Source organism: Schistocerca nitens, chromosome 1 (genome assembly GCF_023898315.1).
Source record: "Schistocerca nitens isolate TAMUIC-IGC-003100 chromosome 1, iqSchNite1.1, whole genome shotgun sequence".
Lineage (NCBI taxonomy): Eukaryota > Metazoa > Arthropoda > Insecta > Orthoptera > Acrididae > Schistocerca > Schistocerca nitens.
The window spans coordinates 1,154,585,643-1,154,603,740 of record NC_064614.1 but is presented as its reverse complement, the minus strand read 5'-3'; positions in this window follow the sequence as shown (position 1 = coordinate 1,154,603,740).

Here is an 18,098-nt window from a genome sequence, read left to right as displayed (position 1 = left end):
TGCGCCGCTTTGGTTGTAAAGGTGTTATTAAATCACAATAAACTGCAATTAGAACGTGAAACTGACTCCAACCTTATTTGGCCCTTTCCCCAATCCTAATTACCTGTTCTACCCAGCGGGTTTAGCGGGTGTTTCAGTAACACGTATAAGTGAAGATATTTCTATCTGTGACTGAAGTCGGCGTACTGAAAAAAATTACATCTCTATGAGACTAATAATTAATGCTATGCCAAGCCTTATGTTTTTAGGTTTGTTAGTACCTCTAAGTGCATGTGGCAACAGCAAGCCTTTAATGTTAAATCAAGACACACTCAAGACACTGTCTTGATTCAGAGTAATTGCAGGATCAAAATGAACGCCACAAATATTAATGTTTATTTTGCCCTGGGCTTGAAATACAGAAGTATGAACGCAGAAGGGTTGTCTATACTCACAGACGTAGTCCACTTAGTGGTTCAGTACGATCATACAGGAAACGTCAGGTCGTAATGTCTGTGACATCTTTGTGGGACGACGCACAGAAACAAAGTTCAGAGAGCAACGTTAGTCAAGAGAATACCAGCGCTTTTATGTAAATAAAACAATTTAAGCAGCACGTGCCAGGAACGTTCTCAGCCTTACATTTATTTAGAGTTCGGTTTGATATGACAACGATGCCAGCGAGGTGCGACCTAGCGCTCTACTCGATCCACCCTGAATCAGTGTATCTGTTAGAGAAGGCAGTATAAAAATATCTCAGGTGGATTCTGAGATTAGCCTTCACATATCAACAGGAAAACGTGTAGAGGAACTTAAATGTTCGAAATCTGTAGAGGGAGAAGATATGTACAGACTGTAGTAACAATAGTTTCGTGTGGCTCAGTGTGCTACTGGGAATCTTTCAATTACACGTCACTTCGTGTACGCGCTGGACAACATCGACTTGATTTATGATGATGCTCGAGCCGTAGAAAACACACAAACCTGCAATGGGAAAACGACAGTACGTGACACAACTGTGACAATCGTGCATATGCGCCACTGGAGAACCGTCGCCGTTGCAGGGAGCGGTAGAGACTATTCTGATCGTGCAGCAATAGCCTTTGTTGTGAGTTATGCCATTCTTCGCTAGATGGCAAAAGCAGCGTATTCACAGCGGTGGTTGACTTCAAAACATGATAGTTCAGCTAATTTTCATGAAATGTTTGTTGTGTACACAAACCTCCCTTATAAATCAACCTCCCTATTAGGACAACCATATCAAAATCCATTCAGTAGTTCCTGAGATTAACCTGAACACACATTCAGGAGCTAGCAGGAATTTACTTTCTATATGCAAAGATAGAAAGACTGCATTTTAATACGAGGTGCATTCAGTAAGTAATGCTCGTCCATGACAGTTCTTTCCTACGCCTTCCGTCACGCGGGTGTTTTACTCGTTGTACGGACTTTTATGCTCTGGCCGTACTTTGCCTGGTGCCTTTTAATGCAGTGTGTATTTTTTTGTGTAACACACTTTTTTAGATTTCTGTCTCCGATTTACAGTTACCTCTTTGTCTGTCTTCTTTGCTTCTGTTCCGCCTTTTTTGGTTTCTATATTCTGCCATGTTATCTCCCTTATATAGTTTTTAAACGTCTTCCTGTCTATTTATGTCTCTTGGCTGAAGAGTAGCGCTTATGCTGCTGCCAGCCCGCCCCTGATGGGGAATGGAAATGACAATAAAGAAAAAAAAAAACGAAGTAATGCAGTCAATCATCGTAGGCAATTCCCTTCCTTCTGTCTCCTGGATTTTTGCCTTGCCATATATCGCCGTCCTATTAACCTCACCCCCAAGCACAAGTACCTTGGTGTCACCCTCGATTGCCGCCTTTCCTTCCCCCCCCCCCCCCTCCATCTCCAGACAGTCCACGCCATGGCACATACCCTACCCTACCTCCTTAAACTCCTGTTCCTTCTGCCTTATTTTAACTCGAGTCTTCCTGAGTTCTTCTAAATTCTGACTAACACTGGATCCGTTATGACTTCCACATCGACTCCAATTTCCTTTTCCATCACGTAATCAGACAAGCCATCCCCCTCATAGACACCTTTAGTGTACACTTTCCACCTAGCCGCTCTGCGTTTAACAATGGGATTCTAGTTGCTCTCTTAGTGTTTCCACCCTTCCTTATAATATCACTGAAGGTTGTTTTGACTTTCCTGTATGCTGAGTCAGTCATGGTGACGATCGTGGAAAAGAAACGGCTATTCAGGTTAGTGTGCAGATTCCATGAGACTGGCGAGGTACCATCAGACTTTCGGAAACATGTCTCATCTACGCAGTTCCGAAGATTGTAAGGATATATAAGTGCGAGGACTATCGCACATTAAACTTAACTGCTTACTCATCCGAGTTTCTGACAAGAATAATGTAAAAAAGAATGGAAAAGAACAACTAAGGATCTATTATGTGACTGGCATTTTGGCGTTAGGAAAGGTAAAGGCACCAGAGAGGCAGTTCTGACGTTGTGCTTATTAAAGGAAGTAAGACTAAACAAAAATCAACACACTTTCAAAGGAAATGCTGTCAGATGTTCAAAATTCTAGGAAAAAAAGGAATAAGCTCTAGAAAAAGACCGGTAATATACAGTATGTACAAGAGCCACGAGGAAATAATAAGAGTGGACGACCAAGAACGAAGTGCACCCCGGACCTACCAAGGAGACTTGTAAATTCCCAACCGATAATGCAGGTCTAGAAATGTGCAGCCAGGACTATAAGACGGTCGATGAACCCTTGTTTGAGACCCTCCGGACCAAAGAACCGCGATCAGCTCTGGTAACAGTGCTACACACTGTGAACCTGCTCCCACCCCACACGCGAAGCCTGCATCCTTCACAACTTTCCGTCAGCTGCCAGTGTGAACTGAGGATGGGCTCAAAACCCACGCAACAGGCGTCGATGGTGCCAGTGAGAGCCACAATTTGCAGACGACTGCACCCTTCACGCTCAATAGCCGGAGGCACTGTTGCCTCCATATCATGAATGGGGTCCCCCAGTATACAAACCATGTGCACATTGGCCTTCTTTCCATCCTTGAACGCTGTCTGCCCAAGGGGCTCCCCAACGCGTCTAACGTTGGAGCTCGGCATAACCAGTAAACCCTTGCCCCCATATACCCGCTCAGACTGCTGAAGGAGCGGTCACCAGTCCACTCACAGGGTGAACGAGTGATGCCAGACGACCAGAATCCACACAGGTCCTCCGCCTCGAGCGACGTGAAAGTGTTACCACCTGCCACTCACTGCTGTGCGGACAGATCGATCGTGTCGTGTACGCTAGGAGGTGCCCACGGGTAGAACAGGTGACGCCTGAGGTGTCCCATGCGACGCGTCAAGTTCTCCGCCACTGCTACATCCAGAGCCAGCGGCATGAAGGTGACTGACCGTAGCCAAAAGTGCATTCAGCCGTTTGAGAAGAGCAGCTAGCACCACCTTTGACCTCACACAGCATGCACACATCCCACCCGTCCTAGGAAGATTAACTGTAGAAGTAAACTATAAAAGCAGACAGAATCCTAGATAAACGACTTGCTATCCACATGACATGTCACTAACGGACGCTTATGCCTCATCGAGCTCATACATAACTGGCTAGTCAGAAGAAATTAAAACTGCGCCACATACTGTCCGAATTTACACTTACACATAGCGAGCTTATAGCTCTTAAACAGAAAAACACGCAGGAAATTTAGTAAATATACTACGAGTAAAGCAAAGGAAATAACCATTGTACTTGCGGCTCTGTAGACGTGAATTTGCCGAGAGGTGTAACCTCACCGTCAAGCTCACCAAATGGACGGACGCTTGTCTTCAAAACAAAAGAAATGAGTGACTATTGCGCTACAGACTGAATGAAATTACACTTACAAAAACGCGAGATTAAACCTTTTAAACAGAAAAACACATTGCTTCGTTGCTTTATGAATCACGTTCACAACTTCAAATGTTTGCACGTTAATTATAATAACAGGATACAGTCCAAACAATAAACAACTTATCGTATATATTCAACTACAAACATCGTGATAAGTAACAGTTATGTAATTTCCTCTGCCATAATCTAGCCACGAACATGCAGCTACATTTTCTAACAGGCAGCAGATAAATTATGCATTTCGCGCACAACAAACACATTCAATTGATAGCTGCGCTTTATCGGATAAAGAAGAAGAATTGATCTAGCGGCACCAGCTGCAAATGTAACTAAGCCCATTACTGCGTTAATGTTGATTGAGTTTGTTCATTTAACGAAGGCTTGCTCTGTATATGAGGCATGCTTGAAATATTCACCAAAAGACTATCAATTACCGTCTTATCGACCTTTTCTTGTGATCTGTGGTTCTTATGACGTAAATACACTACTAGCCCTTAAAATTGCTACACCACGAAGATAACGTGCTACAGACGTGAAACTGAAACGACAGGAAGAAGAAGCTGTGATATGCAAATGATTAGCCTACAACGTACTGACATCAGAAAAGTTTCCAACCGATTTCTCATACACAAACAGAAGTTGACCGGCGTTGCCTGGTGAATCGTTGTTGTAATGCCTCGTGTAAGAAGGGGAAATGCGTACCATCATGTTTCCGACTTTGATAAAGGTCGGATTGTAGCCTATCGCGATTGCCGTTTACCGTATCGCGACATTGATGCTCGCGTTGGTCGAGATCCAATGACTGTTAGCAGAATATGGAATCGGTCGGTTCAGGAGGGTAGTACGGAACGCCGTGCTGGATTCCAACGGCGTCGTATCACTAGCAGTCGAGATGACAGGCATCTCATCCGCATGGGTGTAACGGATCGTGCAGCCACGTCTCGATCCCTGAGTCAACAGATGGGGGACGTTTGCACGACAAGAACCGTTTGCACCAACAGTTCGACGACGTTTCCAGCAGCATGGACTATCAGCTCGGAGACCATGGCTGCGGTTACCCTTGATGCTGCATCACAGGAGCGCCTGCGATGGTGTACTCAACGACGAACCTGGGTGCACGAATGGCAAAACATTTTTTCGGATGAATCCAGGTTCTGTTTACAGCATGATGATGGTCGCATCCGTGTTTGGCGACTCCGCGACGAACGCACATTGGAAGCGTGTATTCGTCATCGTCATACTGGCGTATCACCAGGCGTGATGGTATGGGGTACCACTGGTTACACGTCTCAGTCACCTCTTGTTCACATTGACGGCTCTATGAACAGTGGGCGTTACATTTCAGATGTGTTACGACCCGTGACTCTACGGTTCATTCGATCGCTGCGAAATCATACATTTCAGCAGGATAGTGCACGACCGCATGTTGCAGGCCCTGTACGGGCCTTTCTGGATACAGAAAATGTTCGACTGCTGCCCTGGCCAACATATTCTCCAGATCTCTCACCAATTGAAAACGTCTGCTCAATGGTGGCCTAGCAACTGCATCGTCGCAATAAGCCTGTCACTATTCTTGATGAACTGTGGTATCGTGTTGAAGCTGCATGGGCAGCTTTAGCTGTACACGCCATCCAAGCCATGTTTGACTCATTACCCAGGCGTATCAAGGCCGTTGTTACGGCCAGGGGTGGTTGTTCTGGGTACTGATTTCTCAGGATCTATGCACCCAAATTGCGTGAAAATGTAATCACATGTCAGTTCCAGTGTAATATATTTGTCCAATAATACCCGTTTATCATTTGGATTTCTTCTTGGTGTAGCAATTTTAATGGCCAGTAGCGTAATAATCGAAGATTATATCTTGACATTTTATTTGCGCAAATATATCGCGAAAGTAGTACAACTCAGTGTATAGATCAAAGATTTTTTAGCAGGATGCAAGATGCTAAGTAAGTGTGTTTCGTCGGATAGGCATTCATCACTGCAGCGATCTTGAATAACACAAGAGCACAACGTAGGTCCTTTCACACGATTAGTAGAGATCTAATTGAAAATGTTTCTTTCTAAGACGTATTTTCAAACTTATGAGTAACGTACAGTGTTTTCAACGGATGTGACACATGACTTGTAATGCTTATAAAACTCGCACTTTTCCCAAACGACCGTTTATGACATTCTTTTAAATTTTGCTCCTCATATGAGGTCAAAATCGCCTCGCAAGCAAAATATGCGAGCTGCTTACTATTCTGTAAGGGTAAAAACCCTTTAACTCTGTCGAATCAAACATTCTGTTCAATTTGCCGCTGTCAGCGAATTGCGATAATTTTATGAGGTATGCGAGAGCAGAGAACCAATTCCCTTTAAAATAACACGGTCAGTGTGACCTGGAGGCAACTGTGGCACGCAGAATAGTCCCATTAGTTGATGACCCAATAATTCATACAAGAGAATCTGTGAACGTTCGGTGCTGAAATCACATTAAACGATGTTCTGCAGTCGCAATGATGGCGGATACTGTAATAATACACTCCCGTGTAACATTTCAATTGTCCAGAGCATTTTATCAAATACCACATGCACTGGCTGCCAGCAAGTACTCTGTGCTACCAACATTTTTGTTCAGTACAAAAAAAAGCAAACGGCGTTCATGATTTTCGATTCAAAATGAAATGTAATTTACATTCCACCTACTCGCTTGACATGCAGCTAAAACTGACCTTTATGTATTCCACAGGGACAGAGAAAATGAATGAAATATTCATAAGTTAATTTGGCAGTCTATCTCATCGTCAGCTCCATCAAAACTCCAGTCATGATGCATGCGATAATTTAAAATATCAGCCCTGTGTCTAACTGAATAATATTCACGATCTCTGTATTCAACAAGAAATTTGTTGTTGGTAACCATGTGTGGTTTCAAATACATCTTATCGACGATATGTAAACTTTTTCAAAACGACACCATATAATTAGGATTGAGTGTGCGACCTTGAAAAGTTAAGTATTTTTAACACATTTAATTGAGCTGTTTCCTGTTTATTAATTATTGCATAAGATAAAGTTCACTCGCTGTATGAACATCAGCACATTCGACATTATATCACAACTATAGAGAGATAGCATTATCGAACAGTGCGGTGTTCAGTTTAGCAGTACTGGTTTATTATTTACCTGAGGACGAAATACTTAAATAAGTATTGGGTGGTGGAATAACGAAAGTACACTTGTAAAAGTGTCAGCCTATTTAATGTGCGAGAGCTTAGGGATGTGTTCCGTCAGTGAATACCATGGCGTTTGTACTGTTTCTTGTTTTGTTTATAAGCTTAAAAGTGATGTTTATGGAGTCTTCTTAACCATTCTGGTTGATGATACTTCCATTTAGACATGTACCTGTAAAATATTAGAGAAACTGTGGTCGTACCGTATCAAGGTCAAATCGGGATGGGAGACATTCTGTCCTGATTTCGAGGCAGAACTCGAGTAAAAGATATACTTTAAGGTACTCATAATACTTTTAGACATCGCTATACATTCTGTGAGTTATGAGCTATTACGTCACCAATGCCATCCCATATCACTGTGTGATCACCGCAGGTCTCTGTGAAATTTTCGCAGAAACAGTTCTCGAACTGTTGTCACTGGAATGTGATATCAGTAGACTTTGGTAATAGGGACGCATCATGTTTCAAATTGAAAGTCCTTCACACTATGGGCATTGTTAATTTGAAGTATAACACTGCGAGAAAGCTGCCGAAGTACTACTTTGCTTTGAAAATAGTAAAAAAGCATCTGCAACCTGAATATTACGTGCTGGTTTGCAAATCATGTTTCTTAAAAATTGATTAATAAATCTATCTTTTCTACCGTACCAATGATGAAATCAAGACTACGTTCCAATTAGTCACACAGGTCAAACTCTTTCACACCCACCAATAATCCAATGGGAAACGGTATTGGAGCCAGAGAATCCATTGGCAATAACGAAGATTCCTTAAGAACGCGCGGGACGGTAGCTGTGACCGAGCAACAGACTTTGCAACAATTGAATGCGATTTTTTACCTTCCCTAACGAGACACGGCAATCCATTGTTTCTGAAGGAGAGATGCAGCACATTTCTTCCGTCATCGAACAGTCTCCACGCCCAAGAATAAGTCTCTCAAAATTCCCTGTCCTTCATAATTCTCTGTGATTTCACTGGATTGTGCAATAAATTCCATTTTCCTGAGAATTCCCAACTTTACAAGTTTCCAGGCAGAGTGGCAACCCGTATTGGGATCTGGTAGGTATCAGTCGTGTAGGTGGGTTAAATGTCAAATTTGCTCTTAGAACAACAGTCCTTCGGAGAAAGCCGCTGAGTTATGCAGCCACTAAGATACTTAACGTGAGGAGCTGAATAAGCGCCGTAACCAGATGGTGCCCTCATCCCTCAGCAAAAGCCTACAGTCCCACAGTCCTACATCGCTTATAAGTCGTGCAGGAGGAATAGTGAACGGCGAAATAGCTATGAATTAGGTGACTGAACAAACCCCAAGCTTCAGCTTAATGGTATGTAAGATCCTACTAATAAGGTCCGCCCCCGGTAGCTGAGTGGTGAGCGTGACGGAATGTCAATCCTAAGGGCCCGGGTTCGATTCCTGGCTGGGTCGGAGATTTTCTCCGCTCATGGACTGGGTGTTGTGTTGACCTAATCATCATCATTTCATCCCCATCGACGCGCAAGTCGCCGAAGTGGCGTCAACTCGAAAGACCTGCACCAGGCGACCGGTCTACCCGACGGGAGGGCCTAGCCACACGACATTTCATTTGTTTCCTACTAATAAGGCCAGAAGTAAAAAAACGTTACGTTTCATTTGTGATAATGAACCCAGCACCATAACTATACAAAATGATATGCCAAAAATTATGAGTACCATCTTAAAAGCGTATTCATCCACCTTTAGAACGCAGTTCATCAGCCACCGTGCATAGCATGGATTCGAAAAGTGCCTGGCAAGTTTCCAGATGTACAGGGTGTTTACAAAGTACACAAGAGTGACCTTATGCGGTATACCTTCAAGTTTTATTTGCAAAACGGTTGAAATGGCTCTGAGCACTATGGGACTTCATCTGTGGTCATCAGTCCCCTAGAACTTAGAACTACTTAAACCTAACTAACCTAAGGACATCACACACATCTATGCCCGAGGCAGGATTCAAACCTGCGACCGTCGTGGTCGAGCGGTTCCAGACTGAAGCGCCCAGAACCGCTCGGCCACACCGGTCAGCTTTTATTTGCAAATGTCTGGTTGACTTACTCGGACTACGAACGAAAGACTGCCGAAGTTGTCCAGTTGCCTCATTAGGGAGTACTGGTCAACTCTGAACCGACAAGGCCGCGGTGGTCTAGCGGTTCTAGGCGCTCAGTCAGGAACCGCGCGACTGCTACGGTCGCAGGTTCAAATCCTGCCTCGGACATGGATGTGTGTGATGTCCTTAGCTTAGTTAGGTTCAAGTAGTTCTAAGTTCTAGGGACTGATGACCACAGATGTTAAGTCCCATAGTGCTCAGAGCCATTTGAACCTGAACCGACATCCTAAGTGGTACACAGCCAGTTTCGATGAAACGAATATAGCAGTTAGTAACAGTTTTGCCTTTGAGATAGTGGCTTGCGATATTTAATCCTGAATTGTGTCCGTAGTATCGGATTTGGATTCATGAAACCTTAAACGACACAGTGCGCGCTTTGTAACATTCTACGACTCTTTGATGAATGTCGGAATAACCCACTGCCGTATTCCACCTAGCGGGCTCGTCGGGAACTAACAGTGTAAGAGGGTAATTAAACATAAATACACTACTGGCCATTAAAATTGCTACACCACGAAGATAACGTGCTACAGACACGAAATTTAACCGAGAAGAAGAAGATGCTGTGATATGCAAACGATTAGCTTTTCAGAGCATTCACACAAGGTTGGCGCCGGTGACGACACTTACAACGTGCTGACATGAGGAAAATTTCCAACCGATTATCATACACAAAAAGCAGTTGAGGGCGTTGCCTAGTGAAACGTTGTTGTGTAAGAAGGAGAAATGCGTATCATCATTTTTGATAAAGGTCGGATTGTAGCTTCACGCGATTACGGTTTATCGTATCGCGACATTGCTGCTCGCGTTGGTCGAGATCCAATGACTCTTAGCAGAATATGGAATCGGTGGGTTCTGGAGGGTAATACGGATCGTCGTGCTGGATCCCAACGGCCTCGCATCACTAGCAGTCGAGATGACAGGCATCTTATCCGCATGGCTGTAACGGATCGTGCAGCCACGTCTCGATCCCTGGGTCAACAGATGGGAACGTTTCGAAGACAACAACCATCTGCATGAACAGTTCGACTGCGTTTCCAGCAACATGGACTATCAGCTCGGAGACCATGGCTGCGGTTACTCTTGACGCTGCATCACAGACAGTAGCGCCTGCGATGCTGTCCTCAACGACGAACCTGGGTGTACGAATGGCAAAACATTTTTTCGTATCAATCCATGTTCTGTTTACAGCATCATGATGGTCGCATCCGTGTTTGGCGACGTCGCGTGATGGTATGGGGTGCCATTGGTTACACGTCTCGGTCACCTCTAGTTCGCATTGACGGCACTGAACAGTGGACGTTACATTTCAGATGTGTTATGACCCGTGCCTCTACTGTTCATTCGATTTCTGCGAAACCTTGCATTTCAGCAGGATAGTGCACGACCGCATGTTGCAGGCCCTGTACAGGCCTTTCTAGAGACAGAAAATGTTCGACTGCTGCCCTGGCCAACATATTCTCCAGATCTCTCACCAATTGAAAACGTCTGGTCAATGGTGGCCTAGCAACTGGATCGTCGGAATATGCCTGTCACTATTCTTGATGAACTGTGGTATCGTGTTGAAGCTGCATGGGCAGCTTTAGCTGTACACGCCATCCAAGCTCTGTTTGACTCATTACCCAGGCGTATCAAGGCCGTTATTACGGCCAGAGGTGGTTGTTCTGGGTACTGATTTCTCAGGATCTATGCACCCAAATTGCGTGAAAGTGTAATCACATGTCAGTTCCAGTGTAATATATTTGTCCAATAATACCCGTTTATCATTTGCATTTCTTCTTGGTGTAGTAATTTTAATGGCCAGTAGCGTAATGATCGAAGATTATATCTTGACATTTTATTTGCGCAAATATATCGCGAAAGTAGTACAATTCAGTGTATAGATCAAAGATTTTTTAGCAGGATGCAAGATGCTAAGTAAGTGTGTTTCGTCGGATAGGCATTCTTCACTGCAGCGATCTTGAATCACACAAGAGCGCAACGTAGGTCCGTTCACACGATTAGTAGAGATCTAATTGAAAATATTTCTTTCTAAGACGTATTTTCAAACTTATGAGTAACTTACAGCGTTTTCAACGGATGTGACATATGACTTGTAATGCTTATAAAACTCGCACTTTTCCCAAAGAACCGTTTATGACATTCTTTTCAATTTTGCTCCTCATATGAGGTCAAAATCGACTCGCAAGCAAAATATGCGAGCTGCTTACTATTATGTAAGGGTGAAAACCCTTTAACTCTCTCGAATAAAACATTCTGTATAATTTGCCGCTGTCAGCGAATTGCGATTATTTTATGAGGTATGCGAGAGCAAAGAACCAATTCCCTTTAAAATAACACGGGCAGTGTGACCTGGAGGCAAATGTGGCACGCAGAACAATCCCATTAGTTGATGACCCAATAATTCATACAGGAGAATTTGTGAACGTTCGGTGCTGAAATCACATTAAACGATGTTCCGCAATCGCAATGACGGCGTATACTGTAATAATACACTCCCGTGTAACATTTCAATTGTCCAGAGCATTTTATCAAATACCACATGCACTGGCTGCCAGCAAGTACTCTGTGCTACCAACACTTTTGTTCAGTACAAAAAAAAAAAAAAAAAAGAAAAAAAAAAGCAAACGGCGTTCATGATTTTCGATTCAAAATGAAATGTAATTTACATTCCACCTACTCGCTTGACATGCAGCTAAAACTGACCTTTATGTATTCCACAGGGACAGAGAAAATGAATGAAATATTCATAAGTTAATTTGGCAGTCTATCTCATCGTCAGCTCCATCAAAACTCCAGTCATGCTGCATGCGATAATTTAAAATATCAGCCCTGTGTCTAACTGAATAATATTCACGATCTCTGTATTCAACAAGAAATTTGTTGTTGGTAACCATGTGTGGTTTCAAAAACATCTTATCGACGATATGTAAACTTTTTCAAAACGACACCATATAATTAGGATTGAGTGTGCGACCTTGAAAAGTTAAGTATTTTTAACACATTTAATTGAGCTGTTTTCTGTTTATTAATTATTGCATAGGATAAAGTTCACTCGCTGTATGAACATCAGCACATTCGACATTATATCACAACTATAGAGAGATAGCATTATCGAACAGTGCGGTGTTCAGTTTAGCAGTACTGGTTTATTATTTACCTGAGGACGAAATACTTATTTAGAAGTGGGTGGTGGAATAACGAAAGTACACTTGTAAAAGTGTCAGCCAATTTAATGTGCGAGAGCTTAGGGGCGTGTTCCGTCAGTGAATACCATGGCGTTTGTACTGTTTCTTGTTTTGTTTATAAGCTTAAAAGTGATGTTTATGGAGTCTTCTTAACCATTCTCGTTGATGATACTTCCATTTAGACATGTACCTGTAAAATCTTAGAGAAACTGTGGTCGTACCGTATCAAGGTCAAATCGGGATGGGAGACATTCTGTCCTGATTTCGAGGCAGAACTCGAGTAAAAGATATACTTTAAGGTACTCATAATACTTTTAGACATCGCTATACATTCTGTGAGTTATGAGCTATTACGTCACCAATGCCATCCCATATCACTGTGTGATCACCGCAGGTCTCTGTGAAATTTTCGCAGAAACAGTTCTCGAACTGTTGTCACTGGAATGTGATATCAGTAGACTTTGGTAATAGGGACGCATCATGTTTCAAATTGAAAGTCCTTCACACTATGGGCATTGTTAATTTGAAGTATAACACTGCGAGAAAGCTGCCGAAGTACTACTTTGCTTTGAAAATAGTAAAAAAGCATCTGCAACCTGAATATTACGTGCTGGTTTGCAAATCATGTTTCTTAAAAATTGATTAATAAATCTATCTTTTCTACCGTACCAATGATGAAATCAAGGCTACGTACCAATTAGTCACACAGGTCAAACTCTTTCACACCCACCAATAATCCAATGGGAAACGGTATTGGAGCCAGAGAATCCATTGGCAATAACGAAGATTCCTTAAGAACTCGCGGGACGGTAGCTGTGACCGAGCAACAGACTTTGCAACAATTGAATGCGATTTTTTACCTTCCCTAACGAGACACGGCAATCCATTGTTTCTGAAGGAGGGATGCAGCACATTTCTTCCGTCATCGAACAGTCTCCACGCCCAAGAATAAGTCTCTCAAAATTCCCTGTCCTTCATAATTCTCTGTGATTTCACTGGATTGTGCAATAAATTCCATTTTCCTGAGAATTCCCAACTTTACAAGTTTCCAGGCAGAGTGGCAACCCGTATTGGGATCTGGTAGGTATCAGTCGTGTAGGTGGGTTAAATGTCAAATTTGCTCTTAGAACAACAGTCCTTCGGAGAAAGCCGCTGAGTTATGCAGCCACTAAGATACTTAACGTGAGGAGCTGAATAAGCGCCGTAACCAGGTGGTGCCCTCATCCCTCAGCAAAAGCCTACAGTCCCACAGTCCTACATCGCTTATAAGTCGTGCAGGAGGAATAGTGAACGGCGAAATAGCTATGAATTAGGTGACTGAACAAACCCCAAGCTTCAGCTTAATGGTATGTAAGATCCTACCAATAAGGTCCGCCCCCGGTAGCTGAGTGGTAGTTCGGCGCTAGCAGCCGTGCGAAGCGGAGGTCCGACACTTCCGCCTGTGCGGCGTGTGCGAGTGTTTGTTTACTTGTGGACTTAGTCTGCACGCGGGCTAGTAACAACGATCATGGCGAACAAGTACAGGAAAACTACATTACGATTCAATTTCTGCAAAGACTACGAACGACCAAAGGCTTTCACAGTGGAACGATTCATTCGAGAGGACGTCAAGATACCGCCAAACGATATTATCGGAATTCACCTATCCATCGTTAGTCCCACGGTGTATGTTAAGATGGTAAATGACGCGGCGTGTGAGAGAATTCTACAGGCGACAAAAGCAGGTCTCCGATTTTGCCATAGTGACGGGAATGTTGGCACGGTCACTGTAGAACATGCTGGTCTGGGTATACGGACAATACGTGTTTTTGAGCTGCCATTTGGGCTCCCGGCTGACGAAGTTATCGAGGCTTTTAAGCCATATGGCACAGTACATGGTCACACAGCAGAACGCTGGATACAATTCGCCACATACCCCGTTCTTAACCGAGTGCGGCAGATCACTATTGATCTTCAGAAGCATGTACCGTCCTATCTGGCAATTGGTGGTTGTCGGGCGGTGGTGATTTACGATGGTCAACCACATACATGTTCTGGATGTGGCCAGGAGGGACACCTCAGGTCGAACTGTATGCAACGGCGGATTACGCAACTGCCTTCAGATGTGCGGGAGCCGTCGCCGGCGATGACAGTACTACCGATCACCTATGCCAAAGCCCTCACTGCGTCCGCTGATGACCGAAAGGACACAGCCCCGGTGGAAGATCAAGATGGCACTCTCCGAAACCTTGTCGCAGACGTCGGGATGACAGAGCATGCTGCTCCGTCGAGCATACAATCTACGGCGACAACATCAGATGAGACCGAACTCCCACCAAGCACACCGATAGTACAAGAATCAGTTCCAGCCACTACGGATGCTGTTCCGTCTGAAACGCTCTCTGAGACGACATCATTAGTTTCGACCGAACTCCCTCCAAGTTCAACGATGGGACTCGAAACACTTCCAGTTCCTACGGATGCTTTTCTTTCGGGCAGCCGTGATTCCCTGCAATCTGAGGACACGGACGGAAGATCACGCAAACAGCGTTCCCCGAAAAGGAGGAAACGGCGGCGTCGCACGACATCTCCTCGGGATGACTCCCCTTGCCCCGACGACGATGTGCCTGTGGATCAAGACGACACAACAGCCTCTACGAAACAGGATGAGGCACTGGGAACTGTTCGATCCGACCCACAGCGGTCTGTCACATTGACGGTACCGGTACGTGGTGATGCTGAAGAGAAATCACAGCCAGTTGGCTCTCCAGACGCAGATGCTGTGGCTATGGACACGAATATATCACTGCCTGAAAAGATGTGGTATGAGGATATTGAGGAGGCGCCGGACGTCATACAGAGGCAGCCGGCGCTCACGAAGACGGACTAATAATTGCTGCAGGTGAAGGGAGAGGGGCGAGAGAACGTCTTCTAACTCAACCCCCGGCGCCGGTGCAGGGAGATGTTTTTGCGCCTCGACAGAGTGGGATTCAACGCCATGCGAACCGTATTGCGACATTAAATATCAATGACGTGCGTTCACCGGTCAAAATACACCTATTGAAGGAAACGGTTTGGGCATCTGATGTGGATATTGCTTTGCTGCAGGAAGTCCACATAGCTGCACTCCCATACATCGCAGGCTACCAATCCTATTCGTCACATGGAGATCACAATGGGAGTGGGGTGGCAGTTTACGTGCGAGATGGCTTCCCAGTGGAAAACGTGTGTTATCTTCCGTCGGCCAGGGGAATGGCTTTCACGACGTTTGGGACACGCATCATCAATCTTTATGCACCGTCGGGAAACAATCGGCGGCGGGAAAGGGCGCGATTTTATGCAGAATACATTGCTCCACCATTCCATGGACGTTCTGAATATGTAATAAATGGTGGAGATTTCAACTGTGTTCTCAGCCAGAAAGACCAATGGCCGCAAGCAAACATCAGCCAGGAGTTGCGACTCGTTGTCAACGACCTTGTACTTAGTGACACGTGGGAATTACGACATGGAGCTGCACCGGGATACACCTATGTGACAAGTCATTCGGCGAGCAGATTAGATCGCATTTATATCTCACGGGCTCATGCAAATGATGTCCAGGGCGCGGAACGCTGGCCATTGGCATTTTCCGATCACAGCGCTTACATCTGTACGGTGCTTCTTCCCCGTAGAGAGGTGTGGAACAGTAAGGCCCCGTGGAAACTAAACATTCAACATCTACATGATCCTGAATGCCGTCAACGGATCCTTGAGACATGGACGATGTGCGAGCGAAGGGTTGGAAGGTATGCGACGAAGCTTGATTGGTGGCTGACTTGTGCTAAACCGGCACTTCGCCGTACGTTCATCTCATATAGCATGGAAATGGCAGAATGGCGCCGCCGTACCACCGACTTTTATTTTGCAGCACTGCGCGACCTGGATGATGGCCCGCCGGGACAGGACATCTGGATCGAACGCAAAGGGATAAAAGCTAAACTAGTGGCTTTAGCTCGGAAAAATCTTCAGGGAACCATGGTGCGCGCCAGATGTCACGATACGGTAAGGCACGAGATTCCTTCCATGCACCACGTCGTGAATGAACGAAAGCACCGACGACGCGTTTTGGTACGGGAGTTAATCACCCGCGAAGACCGAAGAGTGACGCGTCAAGCGGACATTGTCTCTGCATTCGTCGACCATTACCAACACATCTATCGGGAAGAAGCAGCCTCTTTCGATGACCTCGACCGTATAGCCACGTCCGTCTCCCGTACACTGACGGTGGAAGCCGCGGGAACCTTACTGGAAGCCATTAGCTGTGAGGAAGTACATGATGCGATCGCACAAGGTGCGTTGAATCGGTCCCCAGGCATTGATGGGCTTCCTGATGAATTCTATCGTGAATTTCGCAACGAAATGGCACCGCGATGGACGGAAATGTACAACGAGATGTTAAATTCCGATGCGCCTATTCCACCGGCTTTTATGGAAGGCCTCCTGGTGCCCGTACATAAACCGAAGCCAGGAATACTGTCACACATTATGGCCCCATCACCCTGCTTAATGCCGACTATAAGATCTTTGCACGGTTGCTAGCGTCCCGATGTCGTATGTTAATTCGTAGCGTTCTCTCTCCGGAACAGACGACACCGGGTGGATCGGTGAATGTGCAAACAGCTACTGGCGAATGCCGTGATGTGATAGCGCTGGCGGAGGAGTGCCGGCTTAAAGCGGCGATGGTGGCGGTTGATTTTGACAGTGCTTTTGATAAGGTGCGCCACAACTATCTGTATGCTGTACTGGAACAAATGGGTTTTCCAGACCGTTTTACTGGTCTCATTAGAAGGATTTACGGGGGCGCACAATCCTTGGTACAGGTTAATGGGCGTATAGCAGGGCCCATTCAAATTCGATGATCCATTCGCCAGGGCTGCCCTCTTTCGATGCTGCTGTTCGCGATAGCGTTGGAACCATTACCTGGGAGGCTCACCAATTCTCTTTCTGGGGTGGAACTACAGGGCTACACCTTCAAATGTCGTGCCTATGCGGACGACCTCCTGCTGCTCGTTCGTTCTGAGGAAGACGTGAAGACGGTCCTTGAACTGTTGTTGGACCACAGTGTGACGGCGGGTAGTGCAGTGAACATGAACAAATCGGCGGCAATGCCGGTGGGAAGGGGCCTTACGCCGGAAGAAATCAGTCCGTTTCCATATGTGCAACGATTCCGCTATCTCGGCATAGACTTTACCTCATCTGTAAAACATACTGCAGCAGTTAACTACCGACGTATGTTACAGACAACACGTACCATGGTCCGACAACATCTCCTACGGCGCCTTGATCCTTTGCAGCGAGTCGAGTACCTGAACACTTATGTGGTTTCTCGAATGGTGCATATTTCGCAGATCCTGCCCCTACCACTCATGCTCGGACGTCGACTTCAATCAGCACTAGGCTATTTCGTGATGATTGGATCGCCCCTCAAGGTGCGATACGAAACGCTCACTCTCCCTACGGACAAGGGGGGACTCGGACTTACGAATGTTCACTGCCGTGCGACGGCGCTCCTTCTAGCCACAATGTATAAGCAATGGCGTAGCGGGCGTGATTCCCTTACATCCCGCCTACTGGATCTCCTGGTTCCAGCGTCCCTCACACCTCCGGTGGCGGTGGGCAACATTACGCCACATTTTGCGCATGTCTC